Source organism: Rattus norvegicus, chromosome 12 (assembly GCF_021556685.1).
Source record: "Rattus norvegicus strain SHRSP/BbbUtx chromosome 12, alternate assembly SHRSP_T2T, whole genome shotgun sequence".
NCBI classification, from domain to species: domain Eukaryota; kingdom Metazoa; phylum Chordata; class Mammalia; order Rodentia; family Muridae; genus Rattus; species Rattus norvegicus.
Window position 1 is genome coordinate 16771760 of NC_141545.1, and position 15731 is coordinate 16787490.

Consider the following 15731-nt stretch of genomic DNA (forward strand, 5'->3'; position numbering starts at 1 on the left):
TATATTTAAAGTCTTGAAAGGGAAACAAAGAAACCAAAGGTCTCCCGCAACTTCTGTCACAAAAACAATTATGAAATAAAGATTTTTTTTTCCAAGCCAACAAAAAGAGAACTCATGGTTTGCAGATCTGTAAGTGGTGCTAAAGACAATCCTTTGGGAGGAAGACTATAATACTAGACAGAAACTTGGACCTACACAGAGAAATTAAGACCTCCCAAAATAGTTTGGAAGAAAGTAAAAACTTAAAATGCATTTTTTTCAGGCTGGAGAGGTGGCTCAGTGGTTAAGAGCACTGACTACTCTTCCAGAGGTCCTGAGTTCAAATCCCAGCAACCACATGGTGGCTCCCAATGGGATCTTGTACCCTCTTCCAGTGTGTCTGAAGACAGCTACAATGTACTCACATACACAAAATAAATAAATATATCTTAAAAATTTTTTCTTAAAGATTAAAATGCCCCCTCCTCTCTCTCTCTCTGTTTGAATTGTTCCAAGAGATCAGGAGTGTATAAAGCAAAAACAGTTGTGGTGTGTTACGTGATCAAACTTGAGGAGCTCACTAGGAGAGCCCCTGCCTGGAATCCCCGAGTGAGGGGCTGGGGGCGTGGCTCAGTGGTACAGCCCCTGCCTAGAATCCCCCAATGAGGGGCTGGGGGCGTGGCTCAGTGGTAAAGCCCCTGCCTAGAATCCCCCAGTGAGGAGCTGGGGGTGTGGCTCAATGGTAGAGCCCCTGCCTGGAATTCCCGAGTGAGGGGCTGGGGGCGTGGCTCAGTGGTACAGCCCCTGCCTAGAATCCCCCAATGAGGGGCTGGGGGCGTGGCTCAGTGGTAGAGCCCCTGCCTAGAATCCCCCAGTGAGGAGCTGGGAGTGTGGCTCAATGGTAGAGCCCCTGCCTAGAATCCCCCAGTGAGGGGCTGGGGCGTGGCTCAATGATAGAGCCCCTGCCTAGAATCCCCCAGTGAGGGGCTGGGGCGTGGCTCAGTGGTAGAGCCCCTGACTAAAGGGTGAAGACCCTGGATTGCAGCCCAGCATCCCAAACAAAACACAATGAAAGCAAAACTTTGCTCAGTGTGGTGTCAAGTACCTGTAAAGCTAGCCCTTGGGATGCACAGAAAGAAATCCTAAGTTCTAGGTCAGCCTGGGCTACTAAGGGAGATCCTAGTACTACAAAAAGCCAAACCTGCAATTAGGGATCTGTATGTAGAAAACGTAAAGAACTCTAAAGCATTCAAGAAAACAAACAACGTGATTTTTTAAAGTGGGCAAAAGAGCTGAGCATCTTGCCAAAGCGAATACACAGATGGCAGACAGGCACATGGAGACTTGTTCAGTTCGATTAGCCATTAGGGAGATGCAGACGCAAGCCACAGGGAGCTCCCATTTACATGCTCATCAGTGTGCCACAGGACAAACAAGGGACACTTGCCAGCCCCTAATGCCCGTGATGCCGGGACAACTCTCAGAAAGTTTCCTATGAACCAGCAAGTCACGTCTCTGGATATTTACCTGACACCAATGAAAACTTGTGCTCTTACAACACTCAGATATGAATATTCACGTCTGTCTTATTTATACTAAGCCAAGAATTCTGACCACCTTTCCAATGTCCCTCACTTGGGGAAGAGGTAAACTAAGGTATTTCCATGCCATGGAAGGGTAACTTAGCAACCAAAAAGGAATGAGCTGGGCTGGGGAGATGGGTCTATGGGTAAAGGGCTTGGCTGAGTTCAATCCTCAGAACCAAGACTGCATGATACCTGGTCAGGGAGGTGTGAATGTTTAACCCAAGCGCTGGGGAAGCAGGTCTCTCTAGGATCTGTTAGCAGGCATCCTACCCCATGTGGGCAAGATCTAGGCCAGTGAAAGACCTGTCTTAAAAAATGGTGGATGCTACCTGGGGAAGGTGGCTTTACTCTGACCTCCATGGCCTCTACATGCACACTGTCCATGAATGAGTACATACATACACATGCACTCATAGCCATGTGCATGCATAACATACAGAGAGAGAGAGAGAGAGAGAGAGAGAGAGAGAGAGAGAGAGAGAGAGAGAGAGACCAAAGGGGAAGAGACGGGGAGAGCTTGAAGTGAGAGGGAGGGAGGGAGGGAGGGAGAGAATGAAGGAGGAGGGAGGGAAAGGGGGAGGGGGAGGGACAGAGGAAGGGAGGGAGAAAGAGTGCACTAGAACAGAAAGAGCATCTGCCATCAATACTGTGGGCTAAAGACAATGTGTTTAGCAGAATCTTTTGTTATACCCTGAATCTGCTATGCCCCCACAGGCTCACCTTTTGATACCCAGTTCCCATTTCCTGTGCTGTCTTGAACCCTGTGGAGCACTTGGGAGATGGAGCACAGCTGGAAGAAGCAGGATACTCCCTTAAGCCTGTGAAGGTCATCCCACCCTTGGTTCTTCTCCATTTTCTACCTGCCGCCTCATGATCTCACTGCCATGCATGGAACCATTCCTACCCACCATGCCTTGCTCCACAGTGAAAGACTGAGTTCTCTCTGAAACTATGAGCCAAAATAAGTATTTGCCCTTCTGACAGTGGATCGTCATTGTCAACATGACTGGATTTAGAATCATTGTAGGATGATAGGGGTGTGTCTGTGAGGATATTTCCAGGAGCCTTTAACGGAAGCAGGAACCCGCATGAGGACAGCAGCATCCATGAGCTACGGTCCTGAAATGCATTAGAAGAGAAGGGGAGGGAGGGAGGGAGAGGGAGAGAGGGAAGAAGAAAGGGAGGGGGAGAAAGGGAGGGAGGCGAGGGAGGGAGAGGGGGAGGGAGAAGGGGAAGGAGACGGGAGGGAAGGGGAGTAGGGAGAAGGAGGAAGGGAAGGAGGGAGAGGGAGGAGAGGGAGGAGAGGGAGGAGAGGGAGGGGAAGGAAGGGGAGGGGGAAGGAGGGAAGGGGAGGGAGGAGGAGGGAGGATAGGAGCGCTAACCACCAGCAGTCATCTCTTTCTGCTTCCTGCCTATAGATACAATGTGACCATCTGTGATGGGTATACCATCTCTTTAACTGTGACCCACATAAACCCTCCTCCCTTAAGTTGCTTCCTGGCAGGTATTTGCTCACAGTAAGGAGATAAGTCACAAATACAGATATCTGGAGACCAAGAAGAGCCAGGCAGGGGCCTTGGCTCAGAATCATGTGACTTGTTCCCGCATACGCTCGAATTCACACCACATCCTCTACTATTCCTTGCCAAAGGCAAGCCAAGGCCAGGACAAGGGGCTTGAAAAAAAGTCAGCCCCTAGAGAGGACCTTCCCAATGTAGGGCAGGAGGGCAACATGCCAGCCTCGGTGACCCTGGGAGCTGTTCTTAATGAGTTACACTCCTCTTTGCTGTAGCCAAATACCCAGTACAAAGCGATCTGAGGGAGGGCTTGTTTTGGCTCACAGTCGGAGGGGATACAGTCTGTCATGGCGGCAGGAGCATGAGGCAGTCAGCCACACTGGACTCGCAGTCAGGAAGCAGAGAGAGATGAGCGCCCATGGTCAGCCCGCTTTCTCTTTTTAACACAGTTTCAGGGCCCCAGCCTATGACAGGGGGCCACCTACACACAGAGTGGGTCATCCCACTTAAATTAAGCCAGTCTAGAGAATCCCTCACAGTCGTACCCAGCAGTGTGTCTCCGGGAACCGCAGACCCTATCAAGTCCAAAACATCAACCATCATGCTTCGTTCTCTGCAGATCAGGATCCAGCCAGATGGCCAGATCTCCCAGGTAGAGCCAGGGCAGTTGATAGAGGAGACCCACCAAGGTCTTTCCTTCCTGTCGACACAATCTATCTTTATATAAGTTATACATTGAATCCAATTATAGTTCTGCTGACAGGAGCTAGTCTCTTTAAGGTGACTTTGCCTACTTCCTGTTGAACGCGGCTGGCTCTGAGTTTCTTACTCAGCCCTCCAAGGTGAGTTTTTCTCCTTGCTGTGTGGTTCTGTCAGCAAGCCTCGCCGTTGGGGCACCAGATGAGTCTTCCTTGAAAAAAAAGCTGCTTCAACACAGCTGTGAGTGTGCGTCAAAATCAACACACACGTGTGAGGATACGAATTCACCCTTTCTGCCCCTGGGGCAGGAGAGATGGCTCAGTGGATAACAGTCCACTCATGAGAACTTTAGTTCAGACCTTTCCGCCCATGTAAAGGCCAGCTGTGGCCATGTTGGCTGGAACCCCAGCACTGTGGGGAAACGGAGAATCTCTGGGGTTTGCTGGGGCTCCTAGGTTCAGTGAGAGATTGTGCTTTGAGAAAATAAGGTGGAGAGCAGGGTACCCGACATTACCCTCTGGCCACACAAATGCAGACATACTACACAGAAAGAGGGGGTGGGGAGAAAGGGGGAAAAGAGAAAATAGAATTGACTTCTGGGAGATTCAGGTTGTGACCACTGACCATATAAAGGTATTCATATAGGTACTTTTTATTTTCTACTTTTAAATATACTTTAAATTTGTTTTTATATTTATGATTTGATTATGCATTTTATGTACTTTTTATATTTATACAAAGTCATATGTATAATATATATGTATATATACACATATATACATATACATACAAACACACAGACACACAGACACACAACACACACACACACACACACACATATAAATGTCACTGCCATGTCAGGTGTTGTACCACCTAAATGTCATCCTAACACTCAGGAGGTGGAGGAAGGAGGACGATGTGTTCAAGACTACATAATAAATTCCACGTCAGCCTGGCTTATATAGAAAGACCCCGTCTCAAAACAAAAACAAACAGCTCTAGCTTGGTGTGTGACCCAGCTCTGCATAGGGACGGGGTCTCCAGCTGGCAGTGCCTTCTTGCCCCAGGGGACGCTCGGTGAATATTGAGGACTGGGTAAAATCATGCTTTCCTGCTCAGCTCTTCCCATTGTCAGCTGCCGGTGGCTTCTCTGCCACTCAGCCCGACTGCCTGAGAGTTTTCAAGGACGTACTCTATACATCGTCCTAGCCTTGACTCCGCCAAGCAGGCGCATCTCATCCTAGGACAGAACAGAACATTCTCTTCATACCACCTCTCTCCCCTGGTTTCCGTTCGCCTCCTTCAGACCCAACAATAGCTCGTTGGAGGCTGTGAGTCACAATGGCTGAGATGAATCAATAAGGAGCCATAGAATCACATCTATTGATAATGTACTGTTCCCTTAGAGAACGCAAGCCCAGTCCCGGCCCCTATAATTCCCCGGGGAGTTGCACACCCCAATCTCTGCACATGGTTCTTTGTGTGCCTTGGATGTGACACCCCATTCAGGGGAGCCGTTGTTCTGCTCATCCTTCCCAGGGGCGCCATCATTGTAGCACTACTCAGAAGCCAGCCCTTGCATTTCCACTGGCTGTGCCGGTCCACAATTATTCACCTTTCTGCACAATCTATGTGTAGGGAACAGGTCCCAAACACACATGGTAAGGAGAGGCAGTCCATCCTGCCATCCCAATTCTCTTCCTTTTCCTTGTTCTTAGGATTGATTCGTGTCTACCGAGGTCAGCAGGTGCAGGAAACAATGTTTTGACAGATAGCAGCATATACTGACGATTAGGTAGAGAACCAGCTATGGTATTACATGCCTATAATCCCGGCATTCAGGAGGCCGAGGAAATAGGACCTTGAGTTCAAGACCTGTCTGGACTGTATAATGAAACACTGTCTCAAAAAAACTTAAAACAAACAAACAAACAAACAAGAGTAACAACAACAAAAAAAGAGGTGGAGAGATGACTCGGTGAACGAGGTGTGCACATCACAAATGTAAGGAGTGGTATTCAAACCTCTACGTCAGTGCTGGGTGGGCATGACAGCCTGTTTGTGATCCCCACATTGAGGTGGTAGAGACAGGAGACCCTCAGAGCAAGCTGTCTGGATAGATGAGCCAAGCCACTAATGTCTGTGTTCAAGGTGACTGGGGAAGTATTCTGCCAATGGTCACCTCTGATCTTGACATGCACGTGCATATGTATGCACATGCACCTGCACATGCAAATGTGTTCAGGCGTACCACACCCACCGACACATACCCAAAACAACCAAGTGCACATTACGAAGTTTTTTTGTTTTGCACCTTATTTCACATGGATGGCGTCTTATATAGGTACTGTCCTTGTGCTCATTCTAGGTATGGATGAAAAAAAAAAACAAAAAACAAAAAAAACTAAGACTCATTGATGACTTAAAAAGAAGATCTGTCCAACGTGCTGAGGCGAAAGTTCGGATCTGTCCAAGGTCCTGAGGCGACGGTTTAGTCCATAAAGTGCTTGTCCATAAAGCAAGTAGGAGGTTTGAACCCATATTTTTAAAAAATGGGCACGGTGGTACCAAGATCATAATCCAGTAATGGGGATTACTGGACGCTGTCGACAGGCACTCCTGAGGCTCTTTGGCCAGCCAATCTCACCTAATCAATGAGCTCCAGGATGAGGAGAGACCCTGACTCAAAAAACCAGATAACTTCTGATGAACGATGCCCACAGTTGTCCTCTGATCTCTTTGTAAACATACATGCATACATGTGCATACCTGAGCAGACACACACACACACACACACACACACACACACACACACACCCAAGGTGGACAAATCAAGGTGCTGAGAGCCTGAGACAATATTGTGCTGGTCAGTACACTGGGCTCTCTGTGAGAAAGGAGAATGATGTTGTCATGACCTTGTGCCAACCCATGATCATGTGGCAGAGGCTGTGAGCTAAGGGCCAAACAGTGCCATCTGAAAGGGGCAAGGTCCTTGGGGAGTGGAAGAGGGAGCTTCTTATGCAGGAAGGTCTCCCTGGGGCCCTGTGAGATTCATGTCTAGCTGCCTCTCCAAAACAGGCTCAAGGGCATAGCTGGAACTGGGCTCTAGAAGCCAAGTGAACACCACCAACTTCCCCATCTGAGTTAACAATATGCCCTAACTTCCCACCAGGGACAATCCCTCCACCTTGCTTGGAGTTTTGCCTTATTTCAAAATTAGTCCGCAAGCTTTCCACCACTAATTAGGGGCAAGCATGTCAAAACCTTCCCCTTACTGAATATGGAACTTGCATAAAAATAGTTTCTCCCAACCAATGTAGAATCAGATAAATTGCCCTTTCACAGGCATCTTCCAACCTCTCAGATTCTTCCTTTGGAGAGGTGGTTTGCTTCCATGGAGAGCAGGGTGACCCTGACACCCAGCCATTATTTGTGGGTGGGGAAAGAAGACAGGGAGACGTGAATAAATCTAGACCTGTCTCTTTACACAGACAATTCCTAGAAGGTTCCCATGCCAATAAATAGAGACTGCCATGAGATGTGCAAACGCATCTAGCAATATGTACAAAAAGAAAGTTCCCGATTCGATGGTTGTTATGATAATTACTGCAGTGTCTGCCCTAGATAAAGACTATAGCGCAGCATCCAGTGCCCTAATGACACAAGGACAGCAGCCTTCTCAGAGAAAAGGACAAATGTCAATTAACATCAGATTCTGAAATGTCTCCAAGGAAAGGCCAGTTGCTGTGGGTCAAAGGTTTCCTACAATGCACACATATTTTTCTCTTATTTTTTGTTTTTCTTCTTTCTCTCTCTCTCTTTTTCTTCCTTCTTTTCTTTTGTCATCTCCCAAATTAACTAACCTAAAAATATGTACAAATTTAGGGGGTTAGGGAGGTAGCTTGGTCAGTAAAGTGCTTTCTGTGCAAACATGAAGATCTGTGTTTGGATCCCCAGCATGGCCCATGGCAGTGTAGACCCATAATCCCAAGGATGCCTGGGTTCAGCCGGCCAGCCAGCCTAGCTCAATCAGAGAGCTCCAGGTTCAGTGAGAACCCCTCAAAGATAAGATAAGGGCCAAGGAGATGACTCAGGGGTAAAAGCACTTGTCATAAGGTCGACCATCCAAGGATAGAATCGTGGGGCTCACATTTTAAAAAAATCGATATAATAGTGACTGTCTGTGATCACCCACACTCCTACAGGAAGATGGGAGGCAGAGACGAGAGATTCACCCAGAGCGCACAGTGCAACCACAGAGACAAGAAAGAGCCTATCTCAAATGTCGTAGAAATTATTAATCCCAACCTGGGTTTCTTCCCTGCCTTAAACCATTTAGTTCCTGGATAAAAGACACACACAACCTTTATATTACAATAAGCCGGGCTGGAGAGATGGCTCAGCCGTTAAAGGCTAGGCTCACAACAATAAGCCTTAAACAGCACAAGAGCTGGGCAGATGCCTATGCTCCGTGCTGCTAGAATCTGCTTTCCTATTGATAACCCCAAATTGTTACTTATCACTTACAGTATTTCATCTGGGCTGTTCTTAACTCCAGTCAGCCAGCCCTCAGGGCCACATTTTTATGGCTCACTTAAACTGTGGCTGCTTCTCCTTCTTCTCCTCGTGGACTTCCTCTGACCCCAAGCCTGGGAAGCCTGAACCCCTCCCATGGCCTCTGCCCAGCTACTGGCTGCTGGCCTCTTTATTTACCAATCAGAAATAACTTGGAGGTGGGGGGTCCCAGGTCTATGTGCAGACTCCAGGTCTTGGGGGCCTGTTGTTGTAAAAATATAAAAAACAAAAGGGTATCATTTATCCCCACTAGGTCTACACCACAGTGTCCCAGATATCTGCTAGATATCTTAAAACTCAGTCAGCAAAGCGTCTCACCCGCTCTGCTCCATCCCCTATCACATTGCCGAAGGCCTCTCTCTGAGCCTGGCAGCAATCTCTCTACCTATCTAGTTCCCAAGGCAGATTTCCATGCCAGAAACACATCCCAACTCCGTGGCAGCCCAGACCAGCCACCCCACACTCCCTTACACTTAAATCTACACATGAAAGAACACACAGCACAATAACCTTTGATCCAATTGATAAGACGTGATTGCCCACCTAAATATACAAAGCCCTGTACACATCCATCCCTTAAAATCATTTATAACAACCTGTAAAGATACAGCATGGAATCTTAGCGTTAGCTGCCATATTGTCCCCAGCTACTCTCTCTCCCTTCCTCTTCCATTCCCGTCTCCTCTTCTTCCTTCAAACTTTTCTCCCGCCCATCCTTCCTTCTCGTTCAATGACAGGCCCCATCCTATCTTGTACCTGCCTCACCCGTGACATCATCCCACAGGGGCCCACACTTAGCATTACAATAGGCAGTAAAAGACAAATCCTCAATGCTCAAAGAAGGTACAAGGGGAAGAACCAACGCCCCAAAGTTGTCCGGTGACCTCCACGCATGCCTTGTGGCTCACCCATGACCTCTACACACAAATAAAGTAGAGGGCAATTGAGGACTACAACCATGTTGACCCAGGTCTCCACATGCATGAGCACACATATACATGCAGAAACACATGTGTAAGGGGCAGGTCTTAAATTCAGATATCTAAGACTCCTGTCCCACATCAACCAGTGGTTCTTCTGGGACACAGGATCCAAGAGCTGTGACATTCTTCAAGTCAGCACAAAGTTGGTCAGCAGGACTCCAACAGAACTAGCCACAGCAGCCGTCGCTGGTTCCAAGCTCCCATCTCCCTGACACGGACCATCAGAGATCATGGGTGAGCAGGTGTGCCCTGGTGGGTTCCTCCATGGACATCTTGGTTCCCCAGTATTTAGGATGCTGAGGAGAGGAACACGGCTTGATTCTTCCACCTTAAAATACATCTGTCCTCCCAGTGGGGACCACAGCTTTTGACTTTTCCTATTCATCGCCTTTCCTGGTCTCACTCTCCCAAGGGTACTGGAAGGAATGCTTCTTCACGTGTGGGGGGGGGGGCAGATGGCATTTCCTCTGGGTTGTCATAGGAACTAAGGTTAATTAGTCATCCCAGATTTCAGCCCTTGGCAACATGTCTCAGCAGGGGCCCTTGGAACAACTGTCCTGTCTCTAGATACTTGATTATAGAAAATAAAAAAAGATCACCATGATTTGTGCCACACTTCTGGGAACTTCTCTAGTGTGGTACCAATGGCCCAGGACTAGAGAAGAGTCCACTGTTCACGTAAAGTTCAATGGAATCTATGCAGTGATGAAGCTTTTGCTATTATCTGAGACAGAAAGTCTATTTGGGGGGGAGTTTTCCCCCCAGACACTGGCTATTCTGTTTCTGTTCGGGGAATTGGGCTGTAATACAGAAAAGCAAAGCTGCTCATACAGAAACATGGGGAAAAAAATCAGACCTGACTCTGGTGTCAGAGGGAGGATGGACAGCTGTTCACAATGTGCAACTGACTTCATCATGGGACAGAGGAGGAGGTTCACACAAAGATGAACAAGAAGGTCGTGCTCCTTACACCAATTCGAAGGACCAGGAGTAAACACCATAACTGGACAACACAATCATCCGTCCATCTACTCACCACCCACCTCAATCCACTTACCCATCTACATTCCCATCCATACATCCATATAGAACCCATAAACTCATCTATTCAACCACTCCCTTATAGATTTATCTATCCATCTACCCACCATCCACATACACACCCATCCACCTATCCACTCATCTCTCCATATATTCACATGTGCACGCATGCGCACGCACAACCATCACCTGCCTATGTGTCTACCTTCTACCATCCATTCATTCATCCATCTACATAACATCTACCCTTCTATCCACCTAACCATCCATTCTCATGTGCATCACATATCTTCCTACCCATTTATCTATCTGTCCACCATCGTCATACACACCTATCCATCCATTTGCCTATCCATCTGCCCATCTATCCATTCCTCTATCCACCCAGTCACTCAACTGCCCACCTGTTTATTCTTCCGTGCAAATATGCATCTACCTACCTACCCAGCATGCACACACTAAGCCGTTCTAAGCATCTCCATCCATCTACCTCACCCATCTTTCTACCCACCATCTATTCACTCACTTATCCATGCATCAACACATGCATCCACCCATCAATTCACACACCCATCCTACCATTCAAGGAGCAACTACTGGGGACCTGTGACGTTTAGAATCCTTTTAAACATACTTCTGCCACCACAGAAAACATGGGACTGTGTGTGTTTTTTATCATGAACAGAAACTAATCGAGTCATGGTTCTGGGGACTAGGAATCCCAAGATGGAAATACCTGCACCATGAGAGGATCTTCTGGTTATGTCCTCTCATAACAGCTGGACAAAGACAGAAAGAAAAAGAAAGCAAAAACTAGAAGTTACAACTCCAAGCCCTTTGTTCATTGGCATTAATCGATTTAAGAGAATGCAGTCCTGGGCTGGAGAGACGGCTCAGCGGTTAAGAGCACTGACTGCTCTTCCAGAGGTCCTGAGTTCAATTCCCAGCAACCACATGGTGGCTCACAACCATCTGTAATGGGACCTGATGCCCTCTTCTGGTGTGTCTGAAGACAGCGACAGTGCACTTATATACATAAAAATAAATAATTTTTTTTAAAAAAAGGTACGTTGTGGCTTTCTATGAGAGAGAGAGACAGACAGAGACAGAGACAGAGAGACAGAGAGAATGGAGTCCTTATGACCTAACACTTCCCATTAGACCCTCTGACATTGACACATTGATCAAGTTTCCAACAAACACACACACACACACACACACACACACACACACACACACACACACAGGATTCTAATACATTTTAGAGGGGAAGACACACCCACACCATTGTAGCCCCCACAGTAATTAGCATAATGTTGAGTCCACAGCAGGAGATTAATTATGATGCTAAATGAAGAAACTGCCAGGTAGTCTGTGGAGTTCATGCTTACACTCTCGTGGATCCTCAGATGCCTTCTTCTTCCTTTGTTGGCCTTATTAAAGCTGCACAACCAAGCCCCCTATTTAGTATTCTCCTGGTGAGGTGCCAGGGAAACTATATGAAATAGAGCTGATGGGAACGAACCAGATGTAACTGAATCTTTCATCAGTTTAATCCCCCTTGCTGTACACACTCATCCCCAAGTCATCCCTTGAATTCTGGATCATCTTCTGGGAACGGCCTTCGAGGTCTCACTGAGCTGGCCAGGTCCTGACTCTTTGGACTCTCAGAAGTTATTGGGTAGAAACCCTACCGCCTGACTTCCCAGGACCAGAGAAACCCTCAGCCGAGCTCCATCCACCTCGTGGGAAGGGCGAAGTCTTCATTAGTCATCCCCACTCATTATTTCCACTGAAATCGAAAGTCTTCAGAGTAGATTTGGATCAGCCGCTCTCCCAGGTCCCCGTGTGTGCATCTCATTGTCTAAAGGCAAAACAGAGTGCAGGGGAAATAAGGAACTTCCTGAATGCCTGAGCAGGGCTTGCCAACCGTGGATATATACAGTCGTTCTGTGCATTTGAAGCAATGCTCTTCAGTGGTGGTGGTGTTGATGTCTTGGCTGCTACTTACTAACTAACTAACTAACTAACTAACTAACACCTCTAACCCTCTACCAACCATCCATATGTGCACCCACGTCCCCACCCATTGATTCACTACCAACCATTTATCTATCCATCCACGCATTTATCCATCTACCTGTCACCCACACGTCCATCTACCTACTCACCATCCACATAGACACCTGTCTACCCACCACCCATCTAACCCTGTGCCACCCGTCCATATATGTCCCCATCTACCCACCCACCAATTTACCCATTGCTGCATCCATCTATCCAGCCCTTGTTCATTTACCCACCACCCACACATCCATCCATCTGCCCACCACTAACGTACACACCCATCCACCTTTCCACCCATCACAAGTCTTCAGACTAGAGCCACCAACTTCGCCGTGTGAGTTCTGCGTGCACTCATTTTGTTATGTAAGACTACCTGACTTGTATCAGTAATTTAAAACAAAGTATGATTCATTGGTTCCCTAGAGTGCACTTTGGCAGACTCATTCTTTGGTTTGTTGTTGGGACCTTACGAGGAGGGGTAGACATTGCTAACATCTCCCTGGGGAAGAAATTGTCGCAGCATCAGTCATCTGCCAATTTATCCATAAATCTGTCTATGTATCTACCTATTCTCTCTATTCATAAACCTATCCATCCTTCTAAACACCAGTCTATTCAATCACCCAGTTATCTATCCACTCACTCCATTCATCTACCTATCTATCCATCCATACCGACAACCCACCCAAGGAATATTTATTGAATATCTGTTGTGTTTATATCCTTTAAAGAATCAATTTCTTGTTGCCTCAGACAAAGAGCCTCCGTTGGATGACTGAAGCCCATCTCAGACAGCTGTGTCTTCCAGGTAGGCATGTTTGAAGGTGACCTTAGATCTTGGTGCCACACAGCCGATGGGACATCAGACTTCTCAGGGAGACTTTTCCAAGCCCAAGGCTTGACTCACACCTAGCCACTCCTCACTCGGCACCTGTGTCACACCGCCTTTTGGCACCTCACCCTGCACCACCTACAAGGTCACATCGACCCATCTGTGTACCAGCTTGGCCTGGATCTCCATTTCCTACACTATTGGAGAGACTCAGGTTTGGGGAGATAGTTCAGTTGGTAAGGTGCTTGCTGTGCAGCTGTGAGGACTTGAATTTGATCCCCAAAATCCATACGAAAAAGCAGGTGTATTGGTGTATGTTATTATCCCAGAACTGTGGGGACAGAAGCAGGAAGATACTTAGGTTTTGCAAGGTGAGGGGGCTGGAGAGATGGCTCATCAGTTAAGACCTCTTGCTGGCTTTCTTAGGGATCTAGGTCTTTGTTCCCAGCAACCACAGCAGATGGCTCACAACTGCCTGTACCTCCAGTTTCTCTTCTGGTTCCTGTGGGCACTGCATGCAGACTGGGTATGGTGGTGCCTGCCTGTGATCCCGCACTTGAGAGGTTGGATGTTCGGTTATCTTTGGCTACATAGCCAGTTGGAAGTCATCCTGGTCTAAAAGATCTCGTCTTACAAGATAGGTAGGTGGATGGATAGATAGATAGATGATAGATAGATAGATGATAGATAGATAGATAGATAGATAGATAGATAGATAGATAGATGGATGATAGATATAGATATGGACACAGACATTCATAAATAAATACATAAATAATAAAATATAAAGCTAAAGCCACCCTACCCCCACCCCCACCCCAGCATGTAAACGGTTACATGAAGCTCACCGTCTTTCCTCAATCACCTTCCTCTGTCCTGCATCTCACCCAGGGCCTGACAGCCCCCACCCAGCTCAGGGAAAAACTGCAGGGATAAATAAATAAATTCTGCAATCAAGAGGAGGGGGGCCCAAGGGTCCGCCCCCAGGCAGGACCAGAGAGAACTGGAGCCAGTGTTAGGCAATAACCAAGAAGAAAAAAAAAAAAAAAACTAGAACAGATCAGCCTGGGGCACAGAATTAACTAACAGCCTTCTCTTTGTCTGGGGCTGATGAAAGTGAAATTGATACGCCCTCCGGGCTGAAGGAAGCCGAATGCCAGGTTGAACACCTTGTCAACTGCTGTGGCTGAATCCTTAGTCCCTGGACACCTTCATCTCTCCAACCTGAGTGAGCTGCCATAATACCGGGCTTACTCAAGGCCCAGAACCTCCCGGCTGCAAAAGCCCTCAGACACCCACCTTCTGCTCCTCCCACCTGTTAAAGATCCCCCTTCACTCTGTGCCTGACTTAATTAGGCAATTACAGACCCTGGTGCAGGCTTCACTTCCTGGCTGAGCCGAGCTGTGGGGAGGGTGAAAAGCTGCTCCCAGGATCTAGTGAGAACACCGGGTCCTTTGAGGGTTCTTCGGCTGAAGCACATCCCTGTATCCAATCACAGCCTCTCCAGCGTCAAGGAACACACAAAACTGTTTGTTCAGTCCTGGGGACACAGGGGGAAAGACATTAGCATCCCCGGGGAGCACCATTGGGTGCCCATCCGCCCCTCCCCCATCACTCGAGCACACCACAGCGCCAGATTCCCTTCAGCAGGCTGTTTGCTCGCTCTGTGCCTGGCCCCGTGGTGAGATCGACCTGTCTGTTTTGCATGCCACCAGGAATGTTTCCTGGGACCCAGGGGGTCAGCCTATCTGTTGAGAGACTACCCAATCCTGTCCATGTGTTCAACATCACGTAAGGAAACATTGTAGAAATTTCCTGTGGACAACTTCCTCACTTGCCTGGAAGAGTTCAAGAGGAGATAGGATAGCAGTTGCGAGGGGTGGAACTGTAGAAGCCTTTTTGTCCCCATGAATACTGCATCCCACCATTCTCTCCATCACACACCCAGTCCTTGCTTGTTCCTATTTTATTGATTTAGTTTTATCTCATTTATTTATGCTGGGGATAGGCCCAGGAACTTGCACATACTAGCCAAGTGCTCTATCACTGAGAGACTTCTATTCCCCTTGGAGACAATCCTGATGTCACTGAGAGCTCAGAACTGTAACAGCCATCTGTGACCCTCTCAGTGGGCATCCCGAGGGTTTTATAACACTCTAAGTCCTCTGGGCTGGCATCCCTGGCAATGCCACTGAGTGCCTTGTTTGTTTAGCTTTTGCCGACTGTCCCTTTGTTCTTGGAATGGAAGCAAGGCAAGAAGCCAACAGGAGATGTCTCAGAATGACACGCACGCACACATATGCACTCACAGGTGCACATAAAGAAATGTAATGCTCAGTTATCAGGAAATTGCCCCATGCTGCATGAGCTCACTGAGAAACTGGCCCTGAAAGAGGGGCTGCCCCTGTTCCCCCGGCCATCTTTATCTCAAAGTATCCTCAAAGCCCTTTG

At 47.7% G+C, this 15731-nt stretch overlaps 1 long non-coding RNA gene across 1 annotated transcript; it reads right to left on the reverse strand.

Annotated features, from left to right (window-relative positions):
- Positions 1–8867: 8867 nt before the first annotated feature.
- LOC134481156 (uncharacterized) lies at positions 8868–15330 on the reverse strand. The gene is made up of 3 exons (XR_015634223.1): positions 15119–15330; positions 14648–14820; positions 8868–12244 (listed from the first exon to the last, which is right to left on the reverse strand). It is a non-coding gene; the product is annotated as an uncharacterized LOC134481156 (long non-coding RNA).
- Positions 15331–15731: the final 401 nt, after the last annotated feature.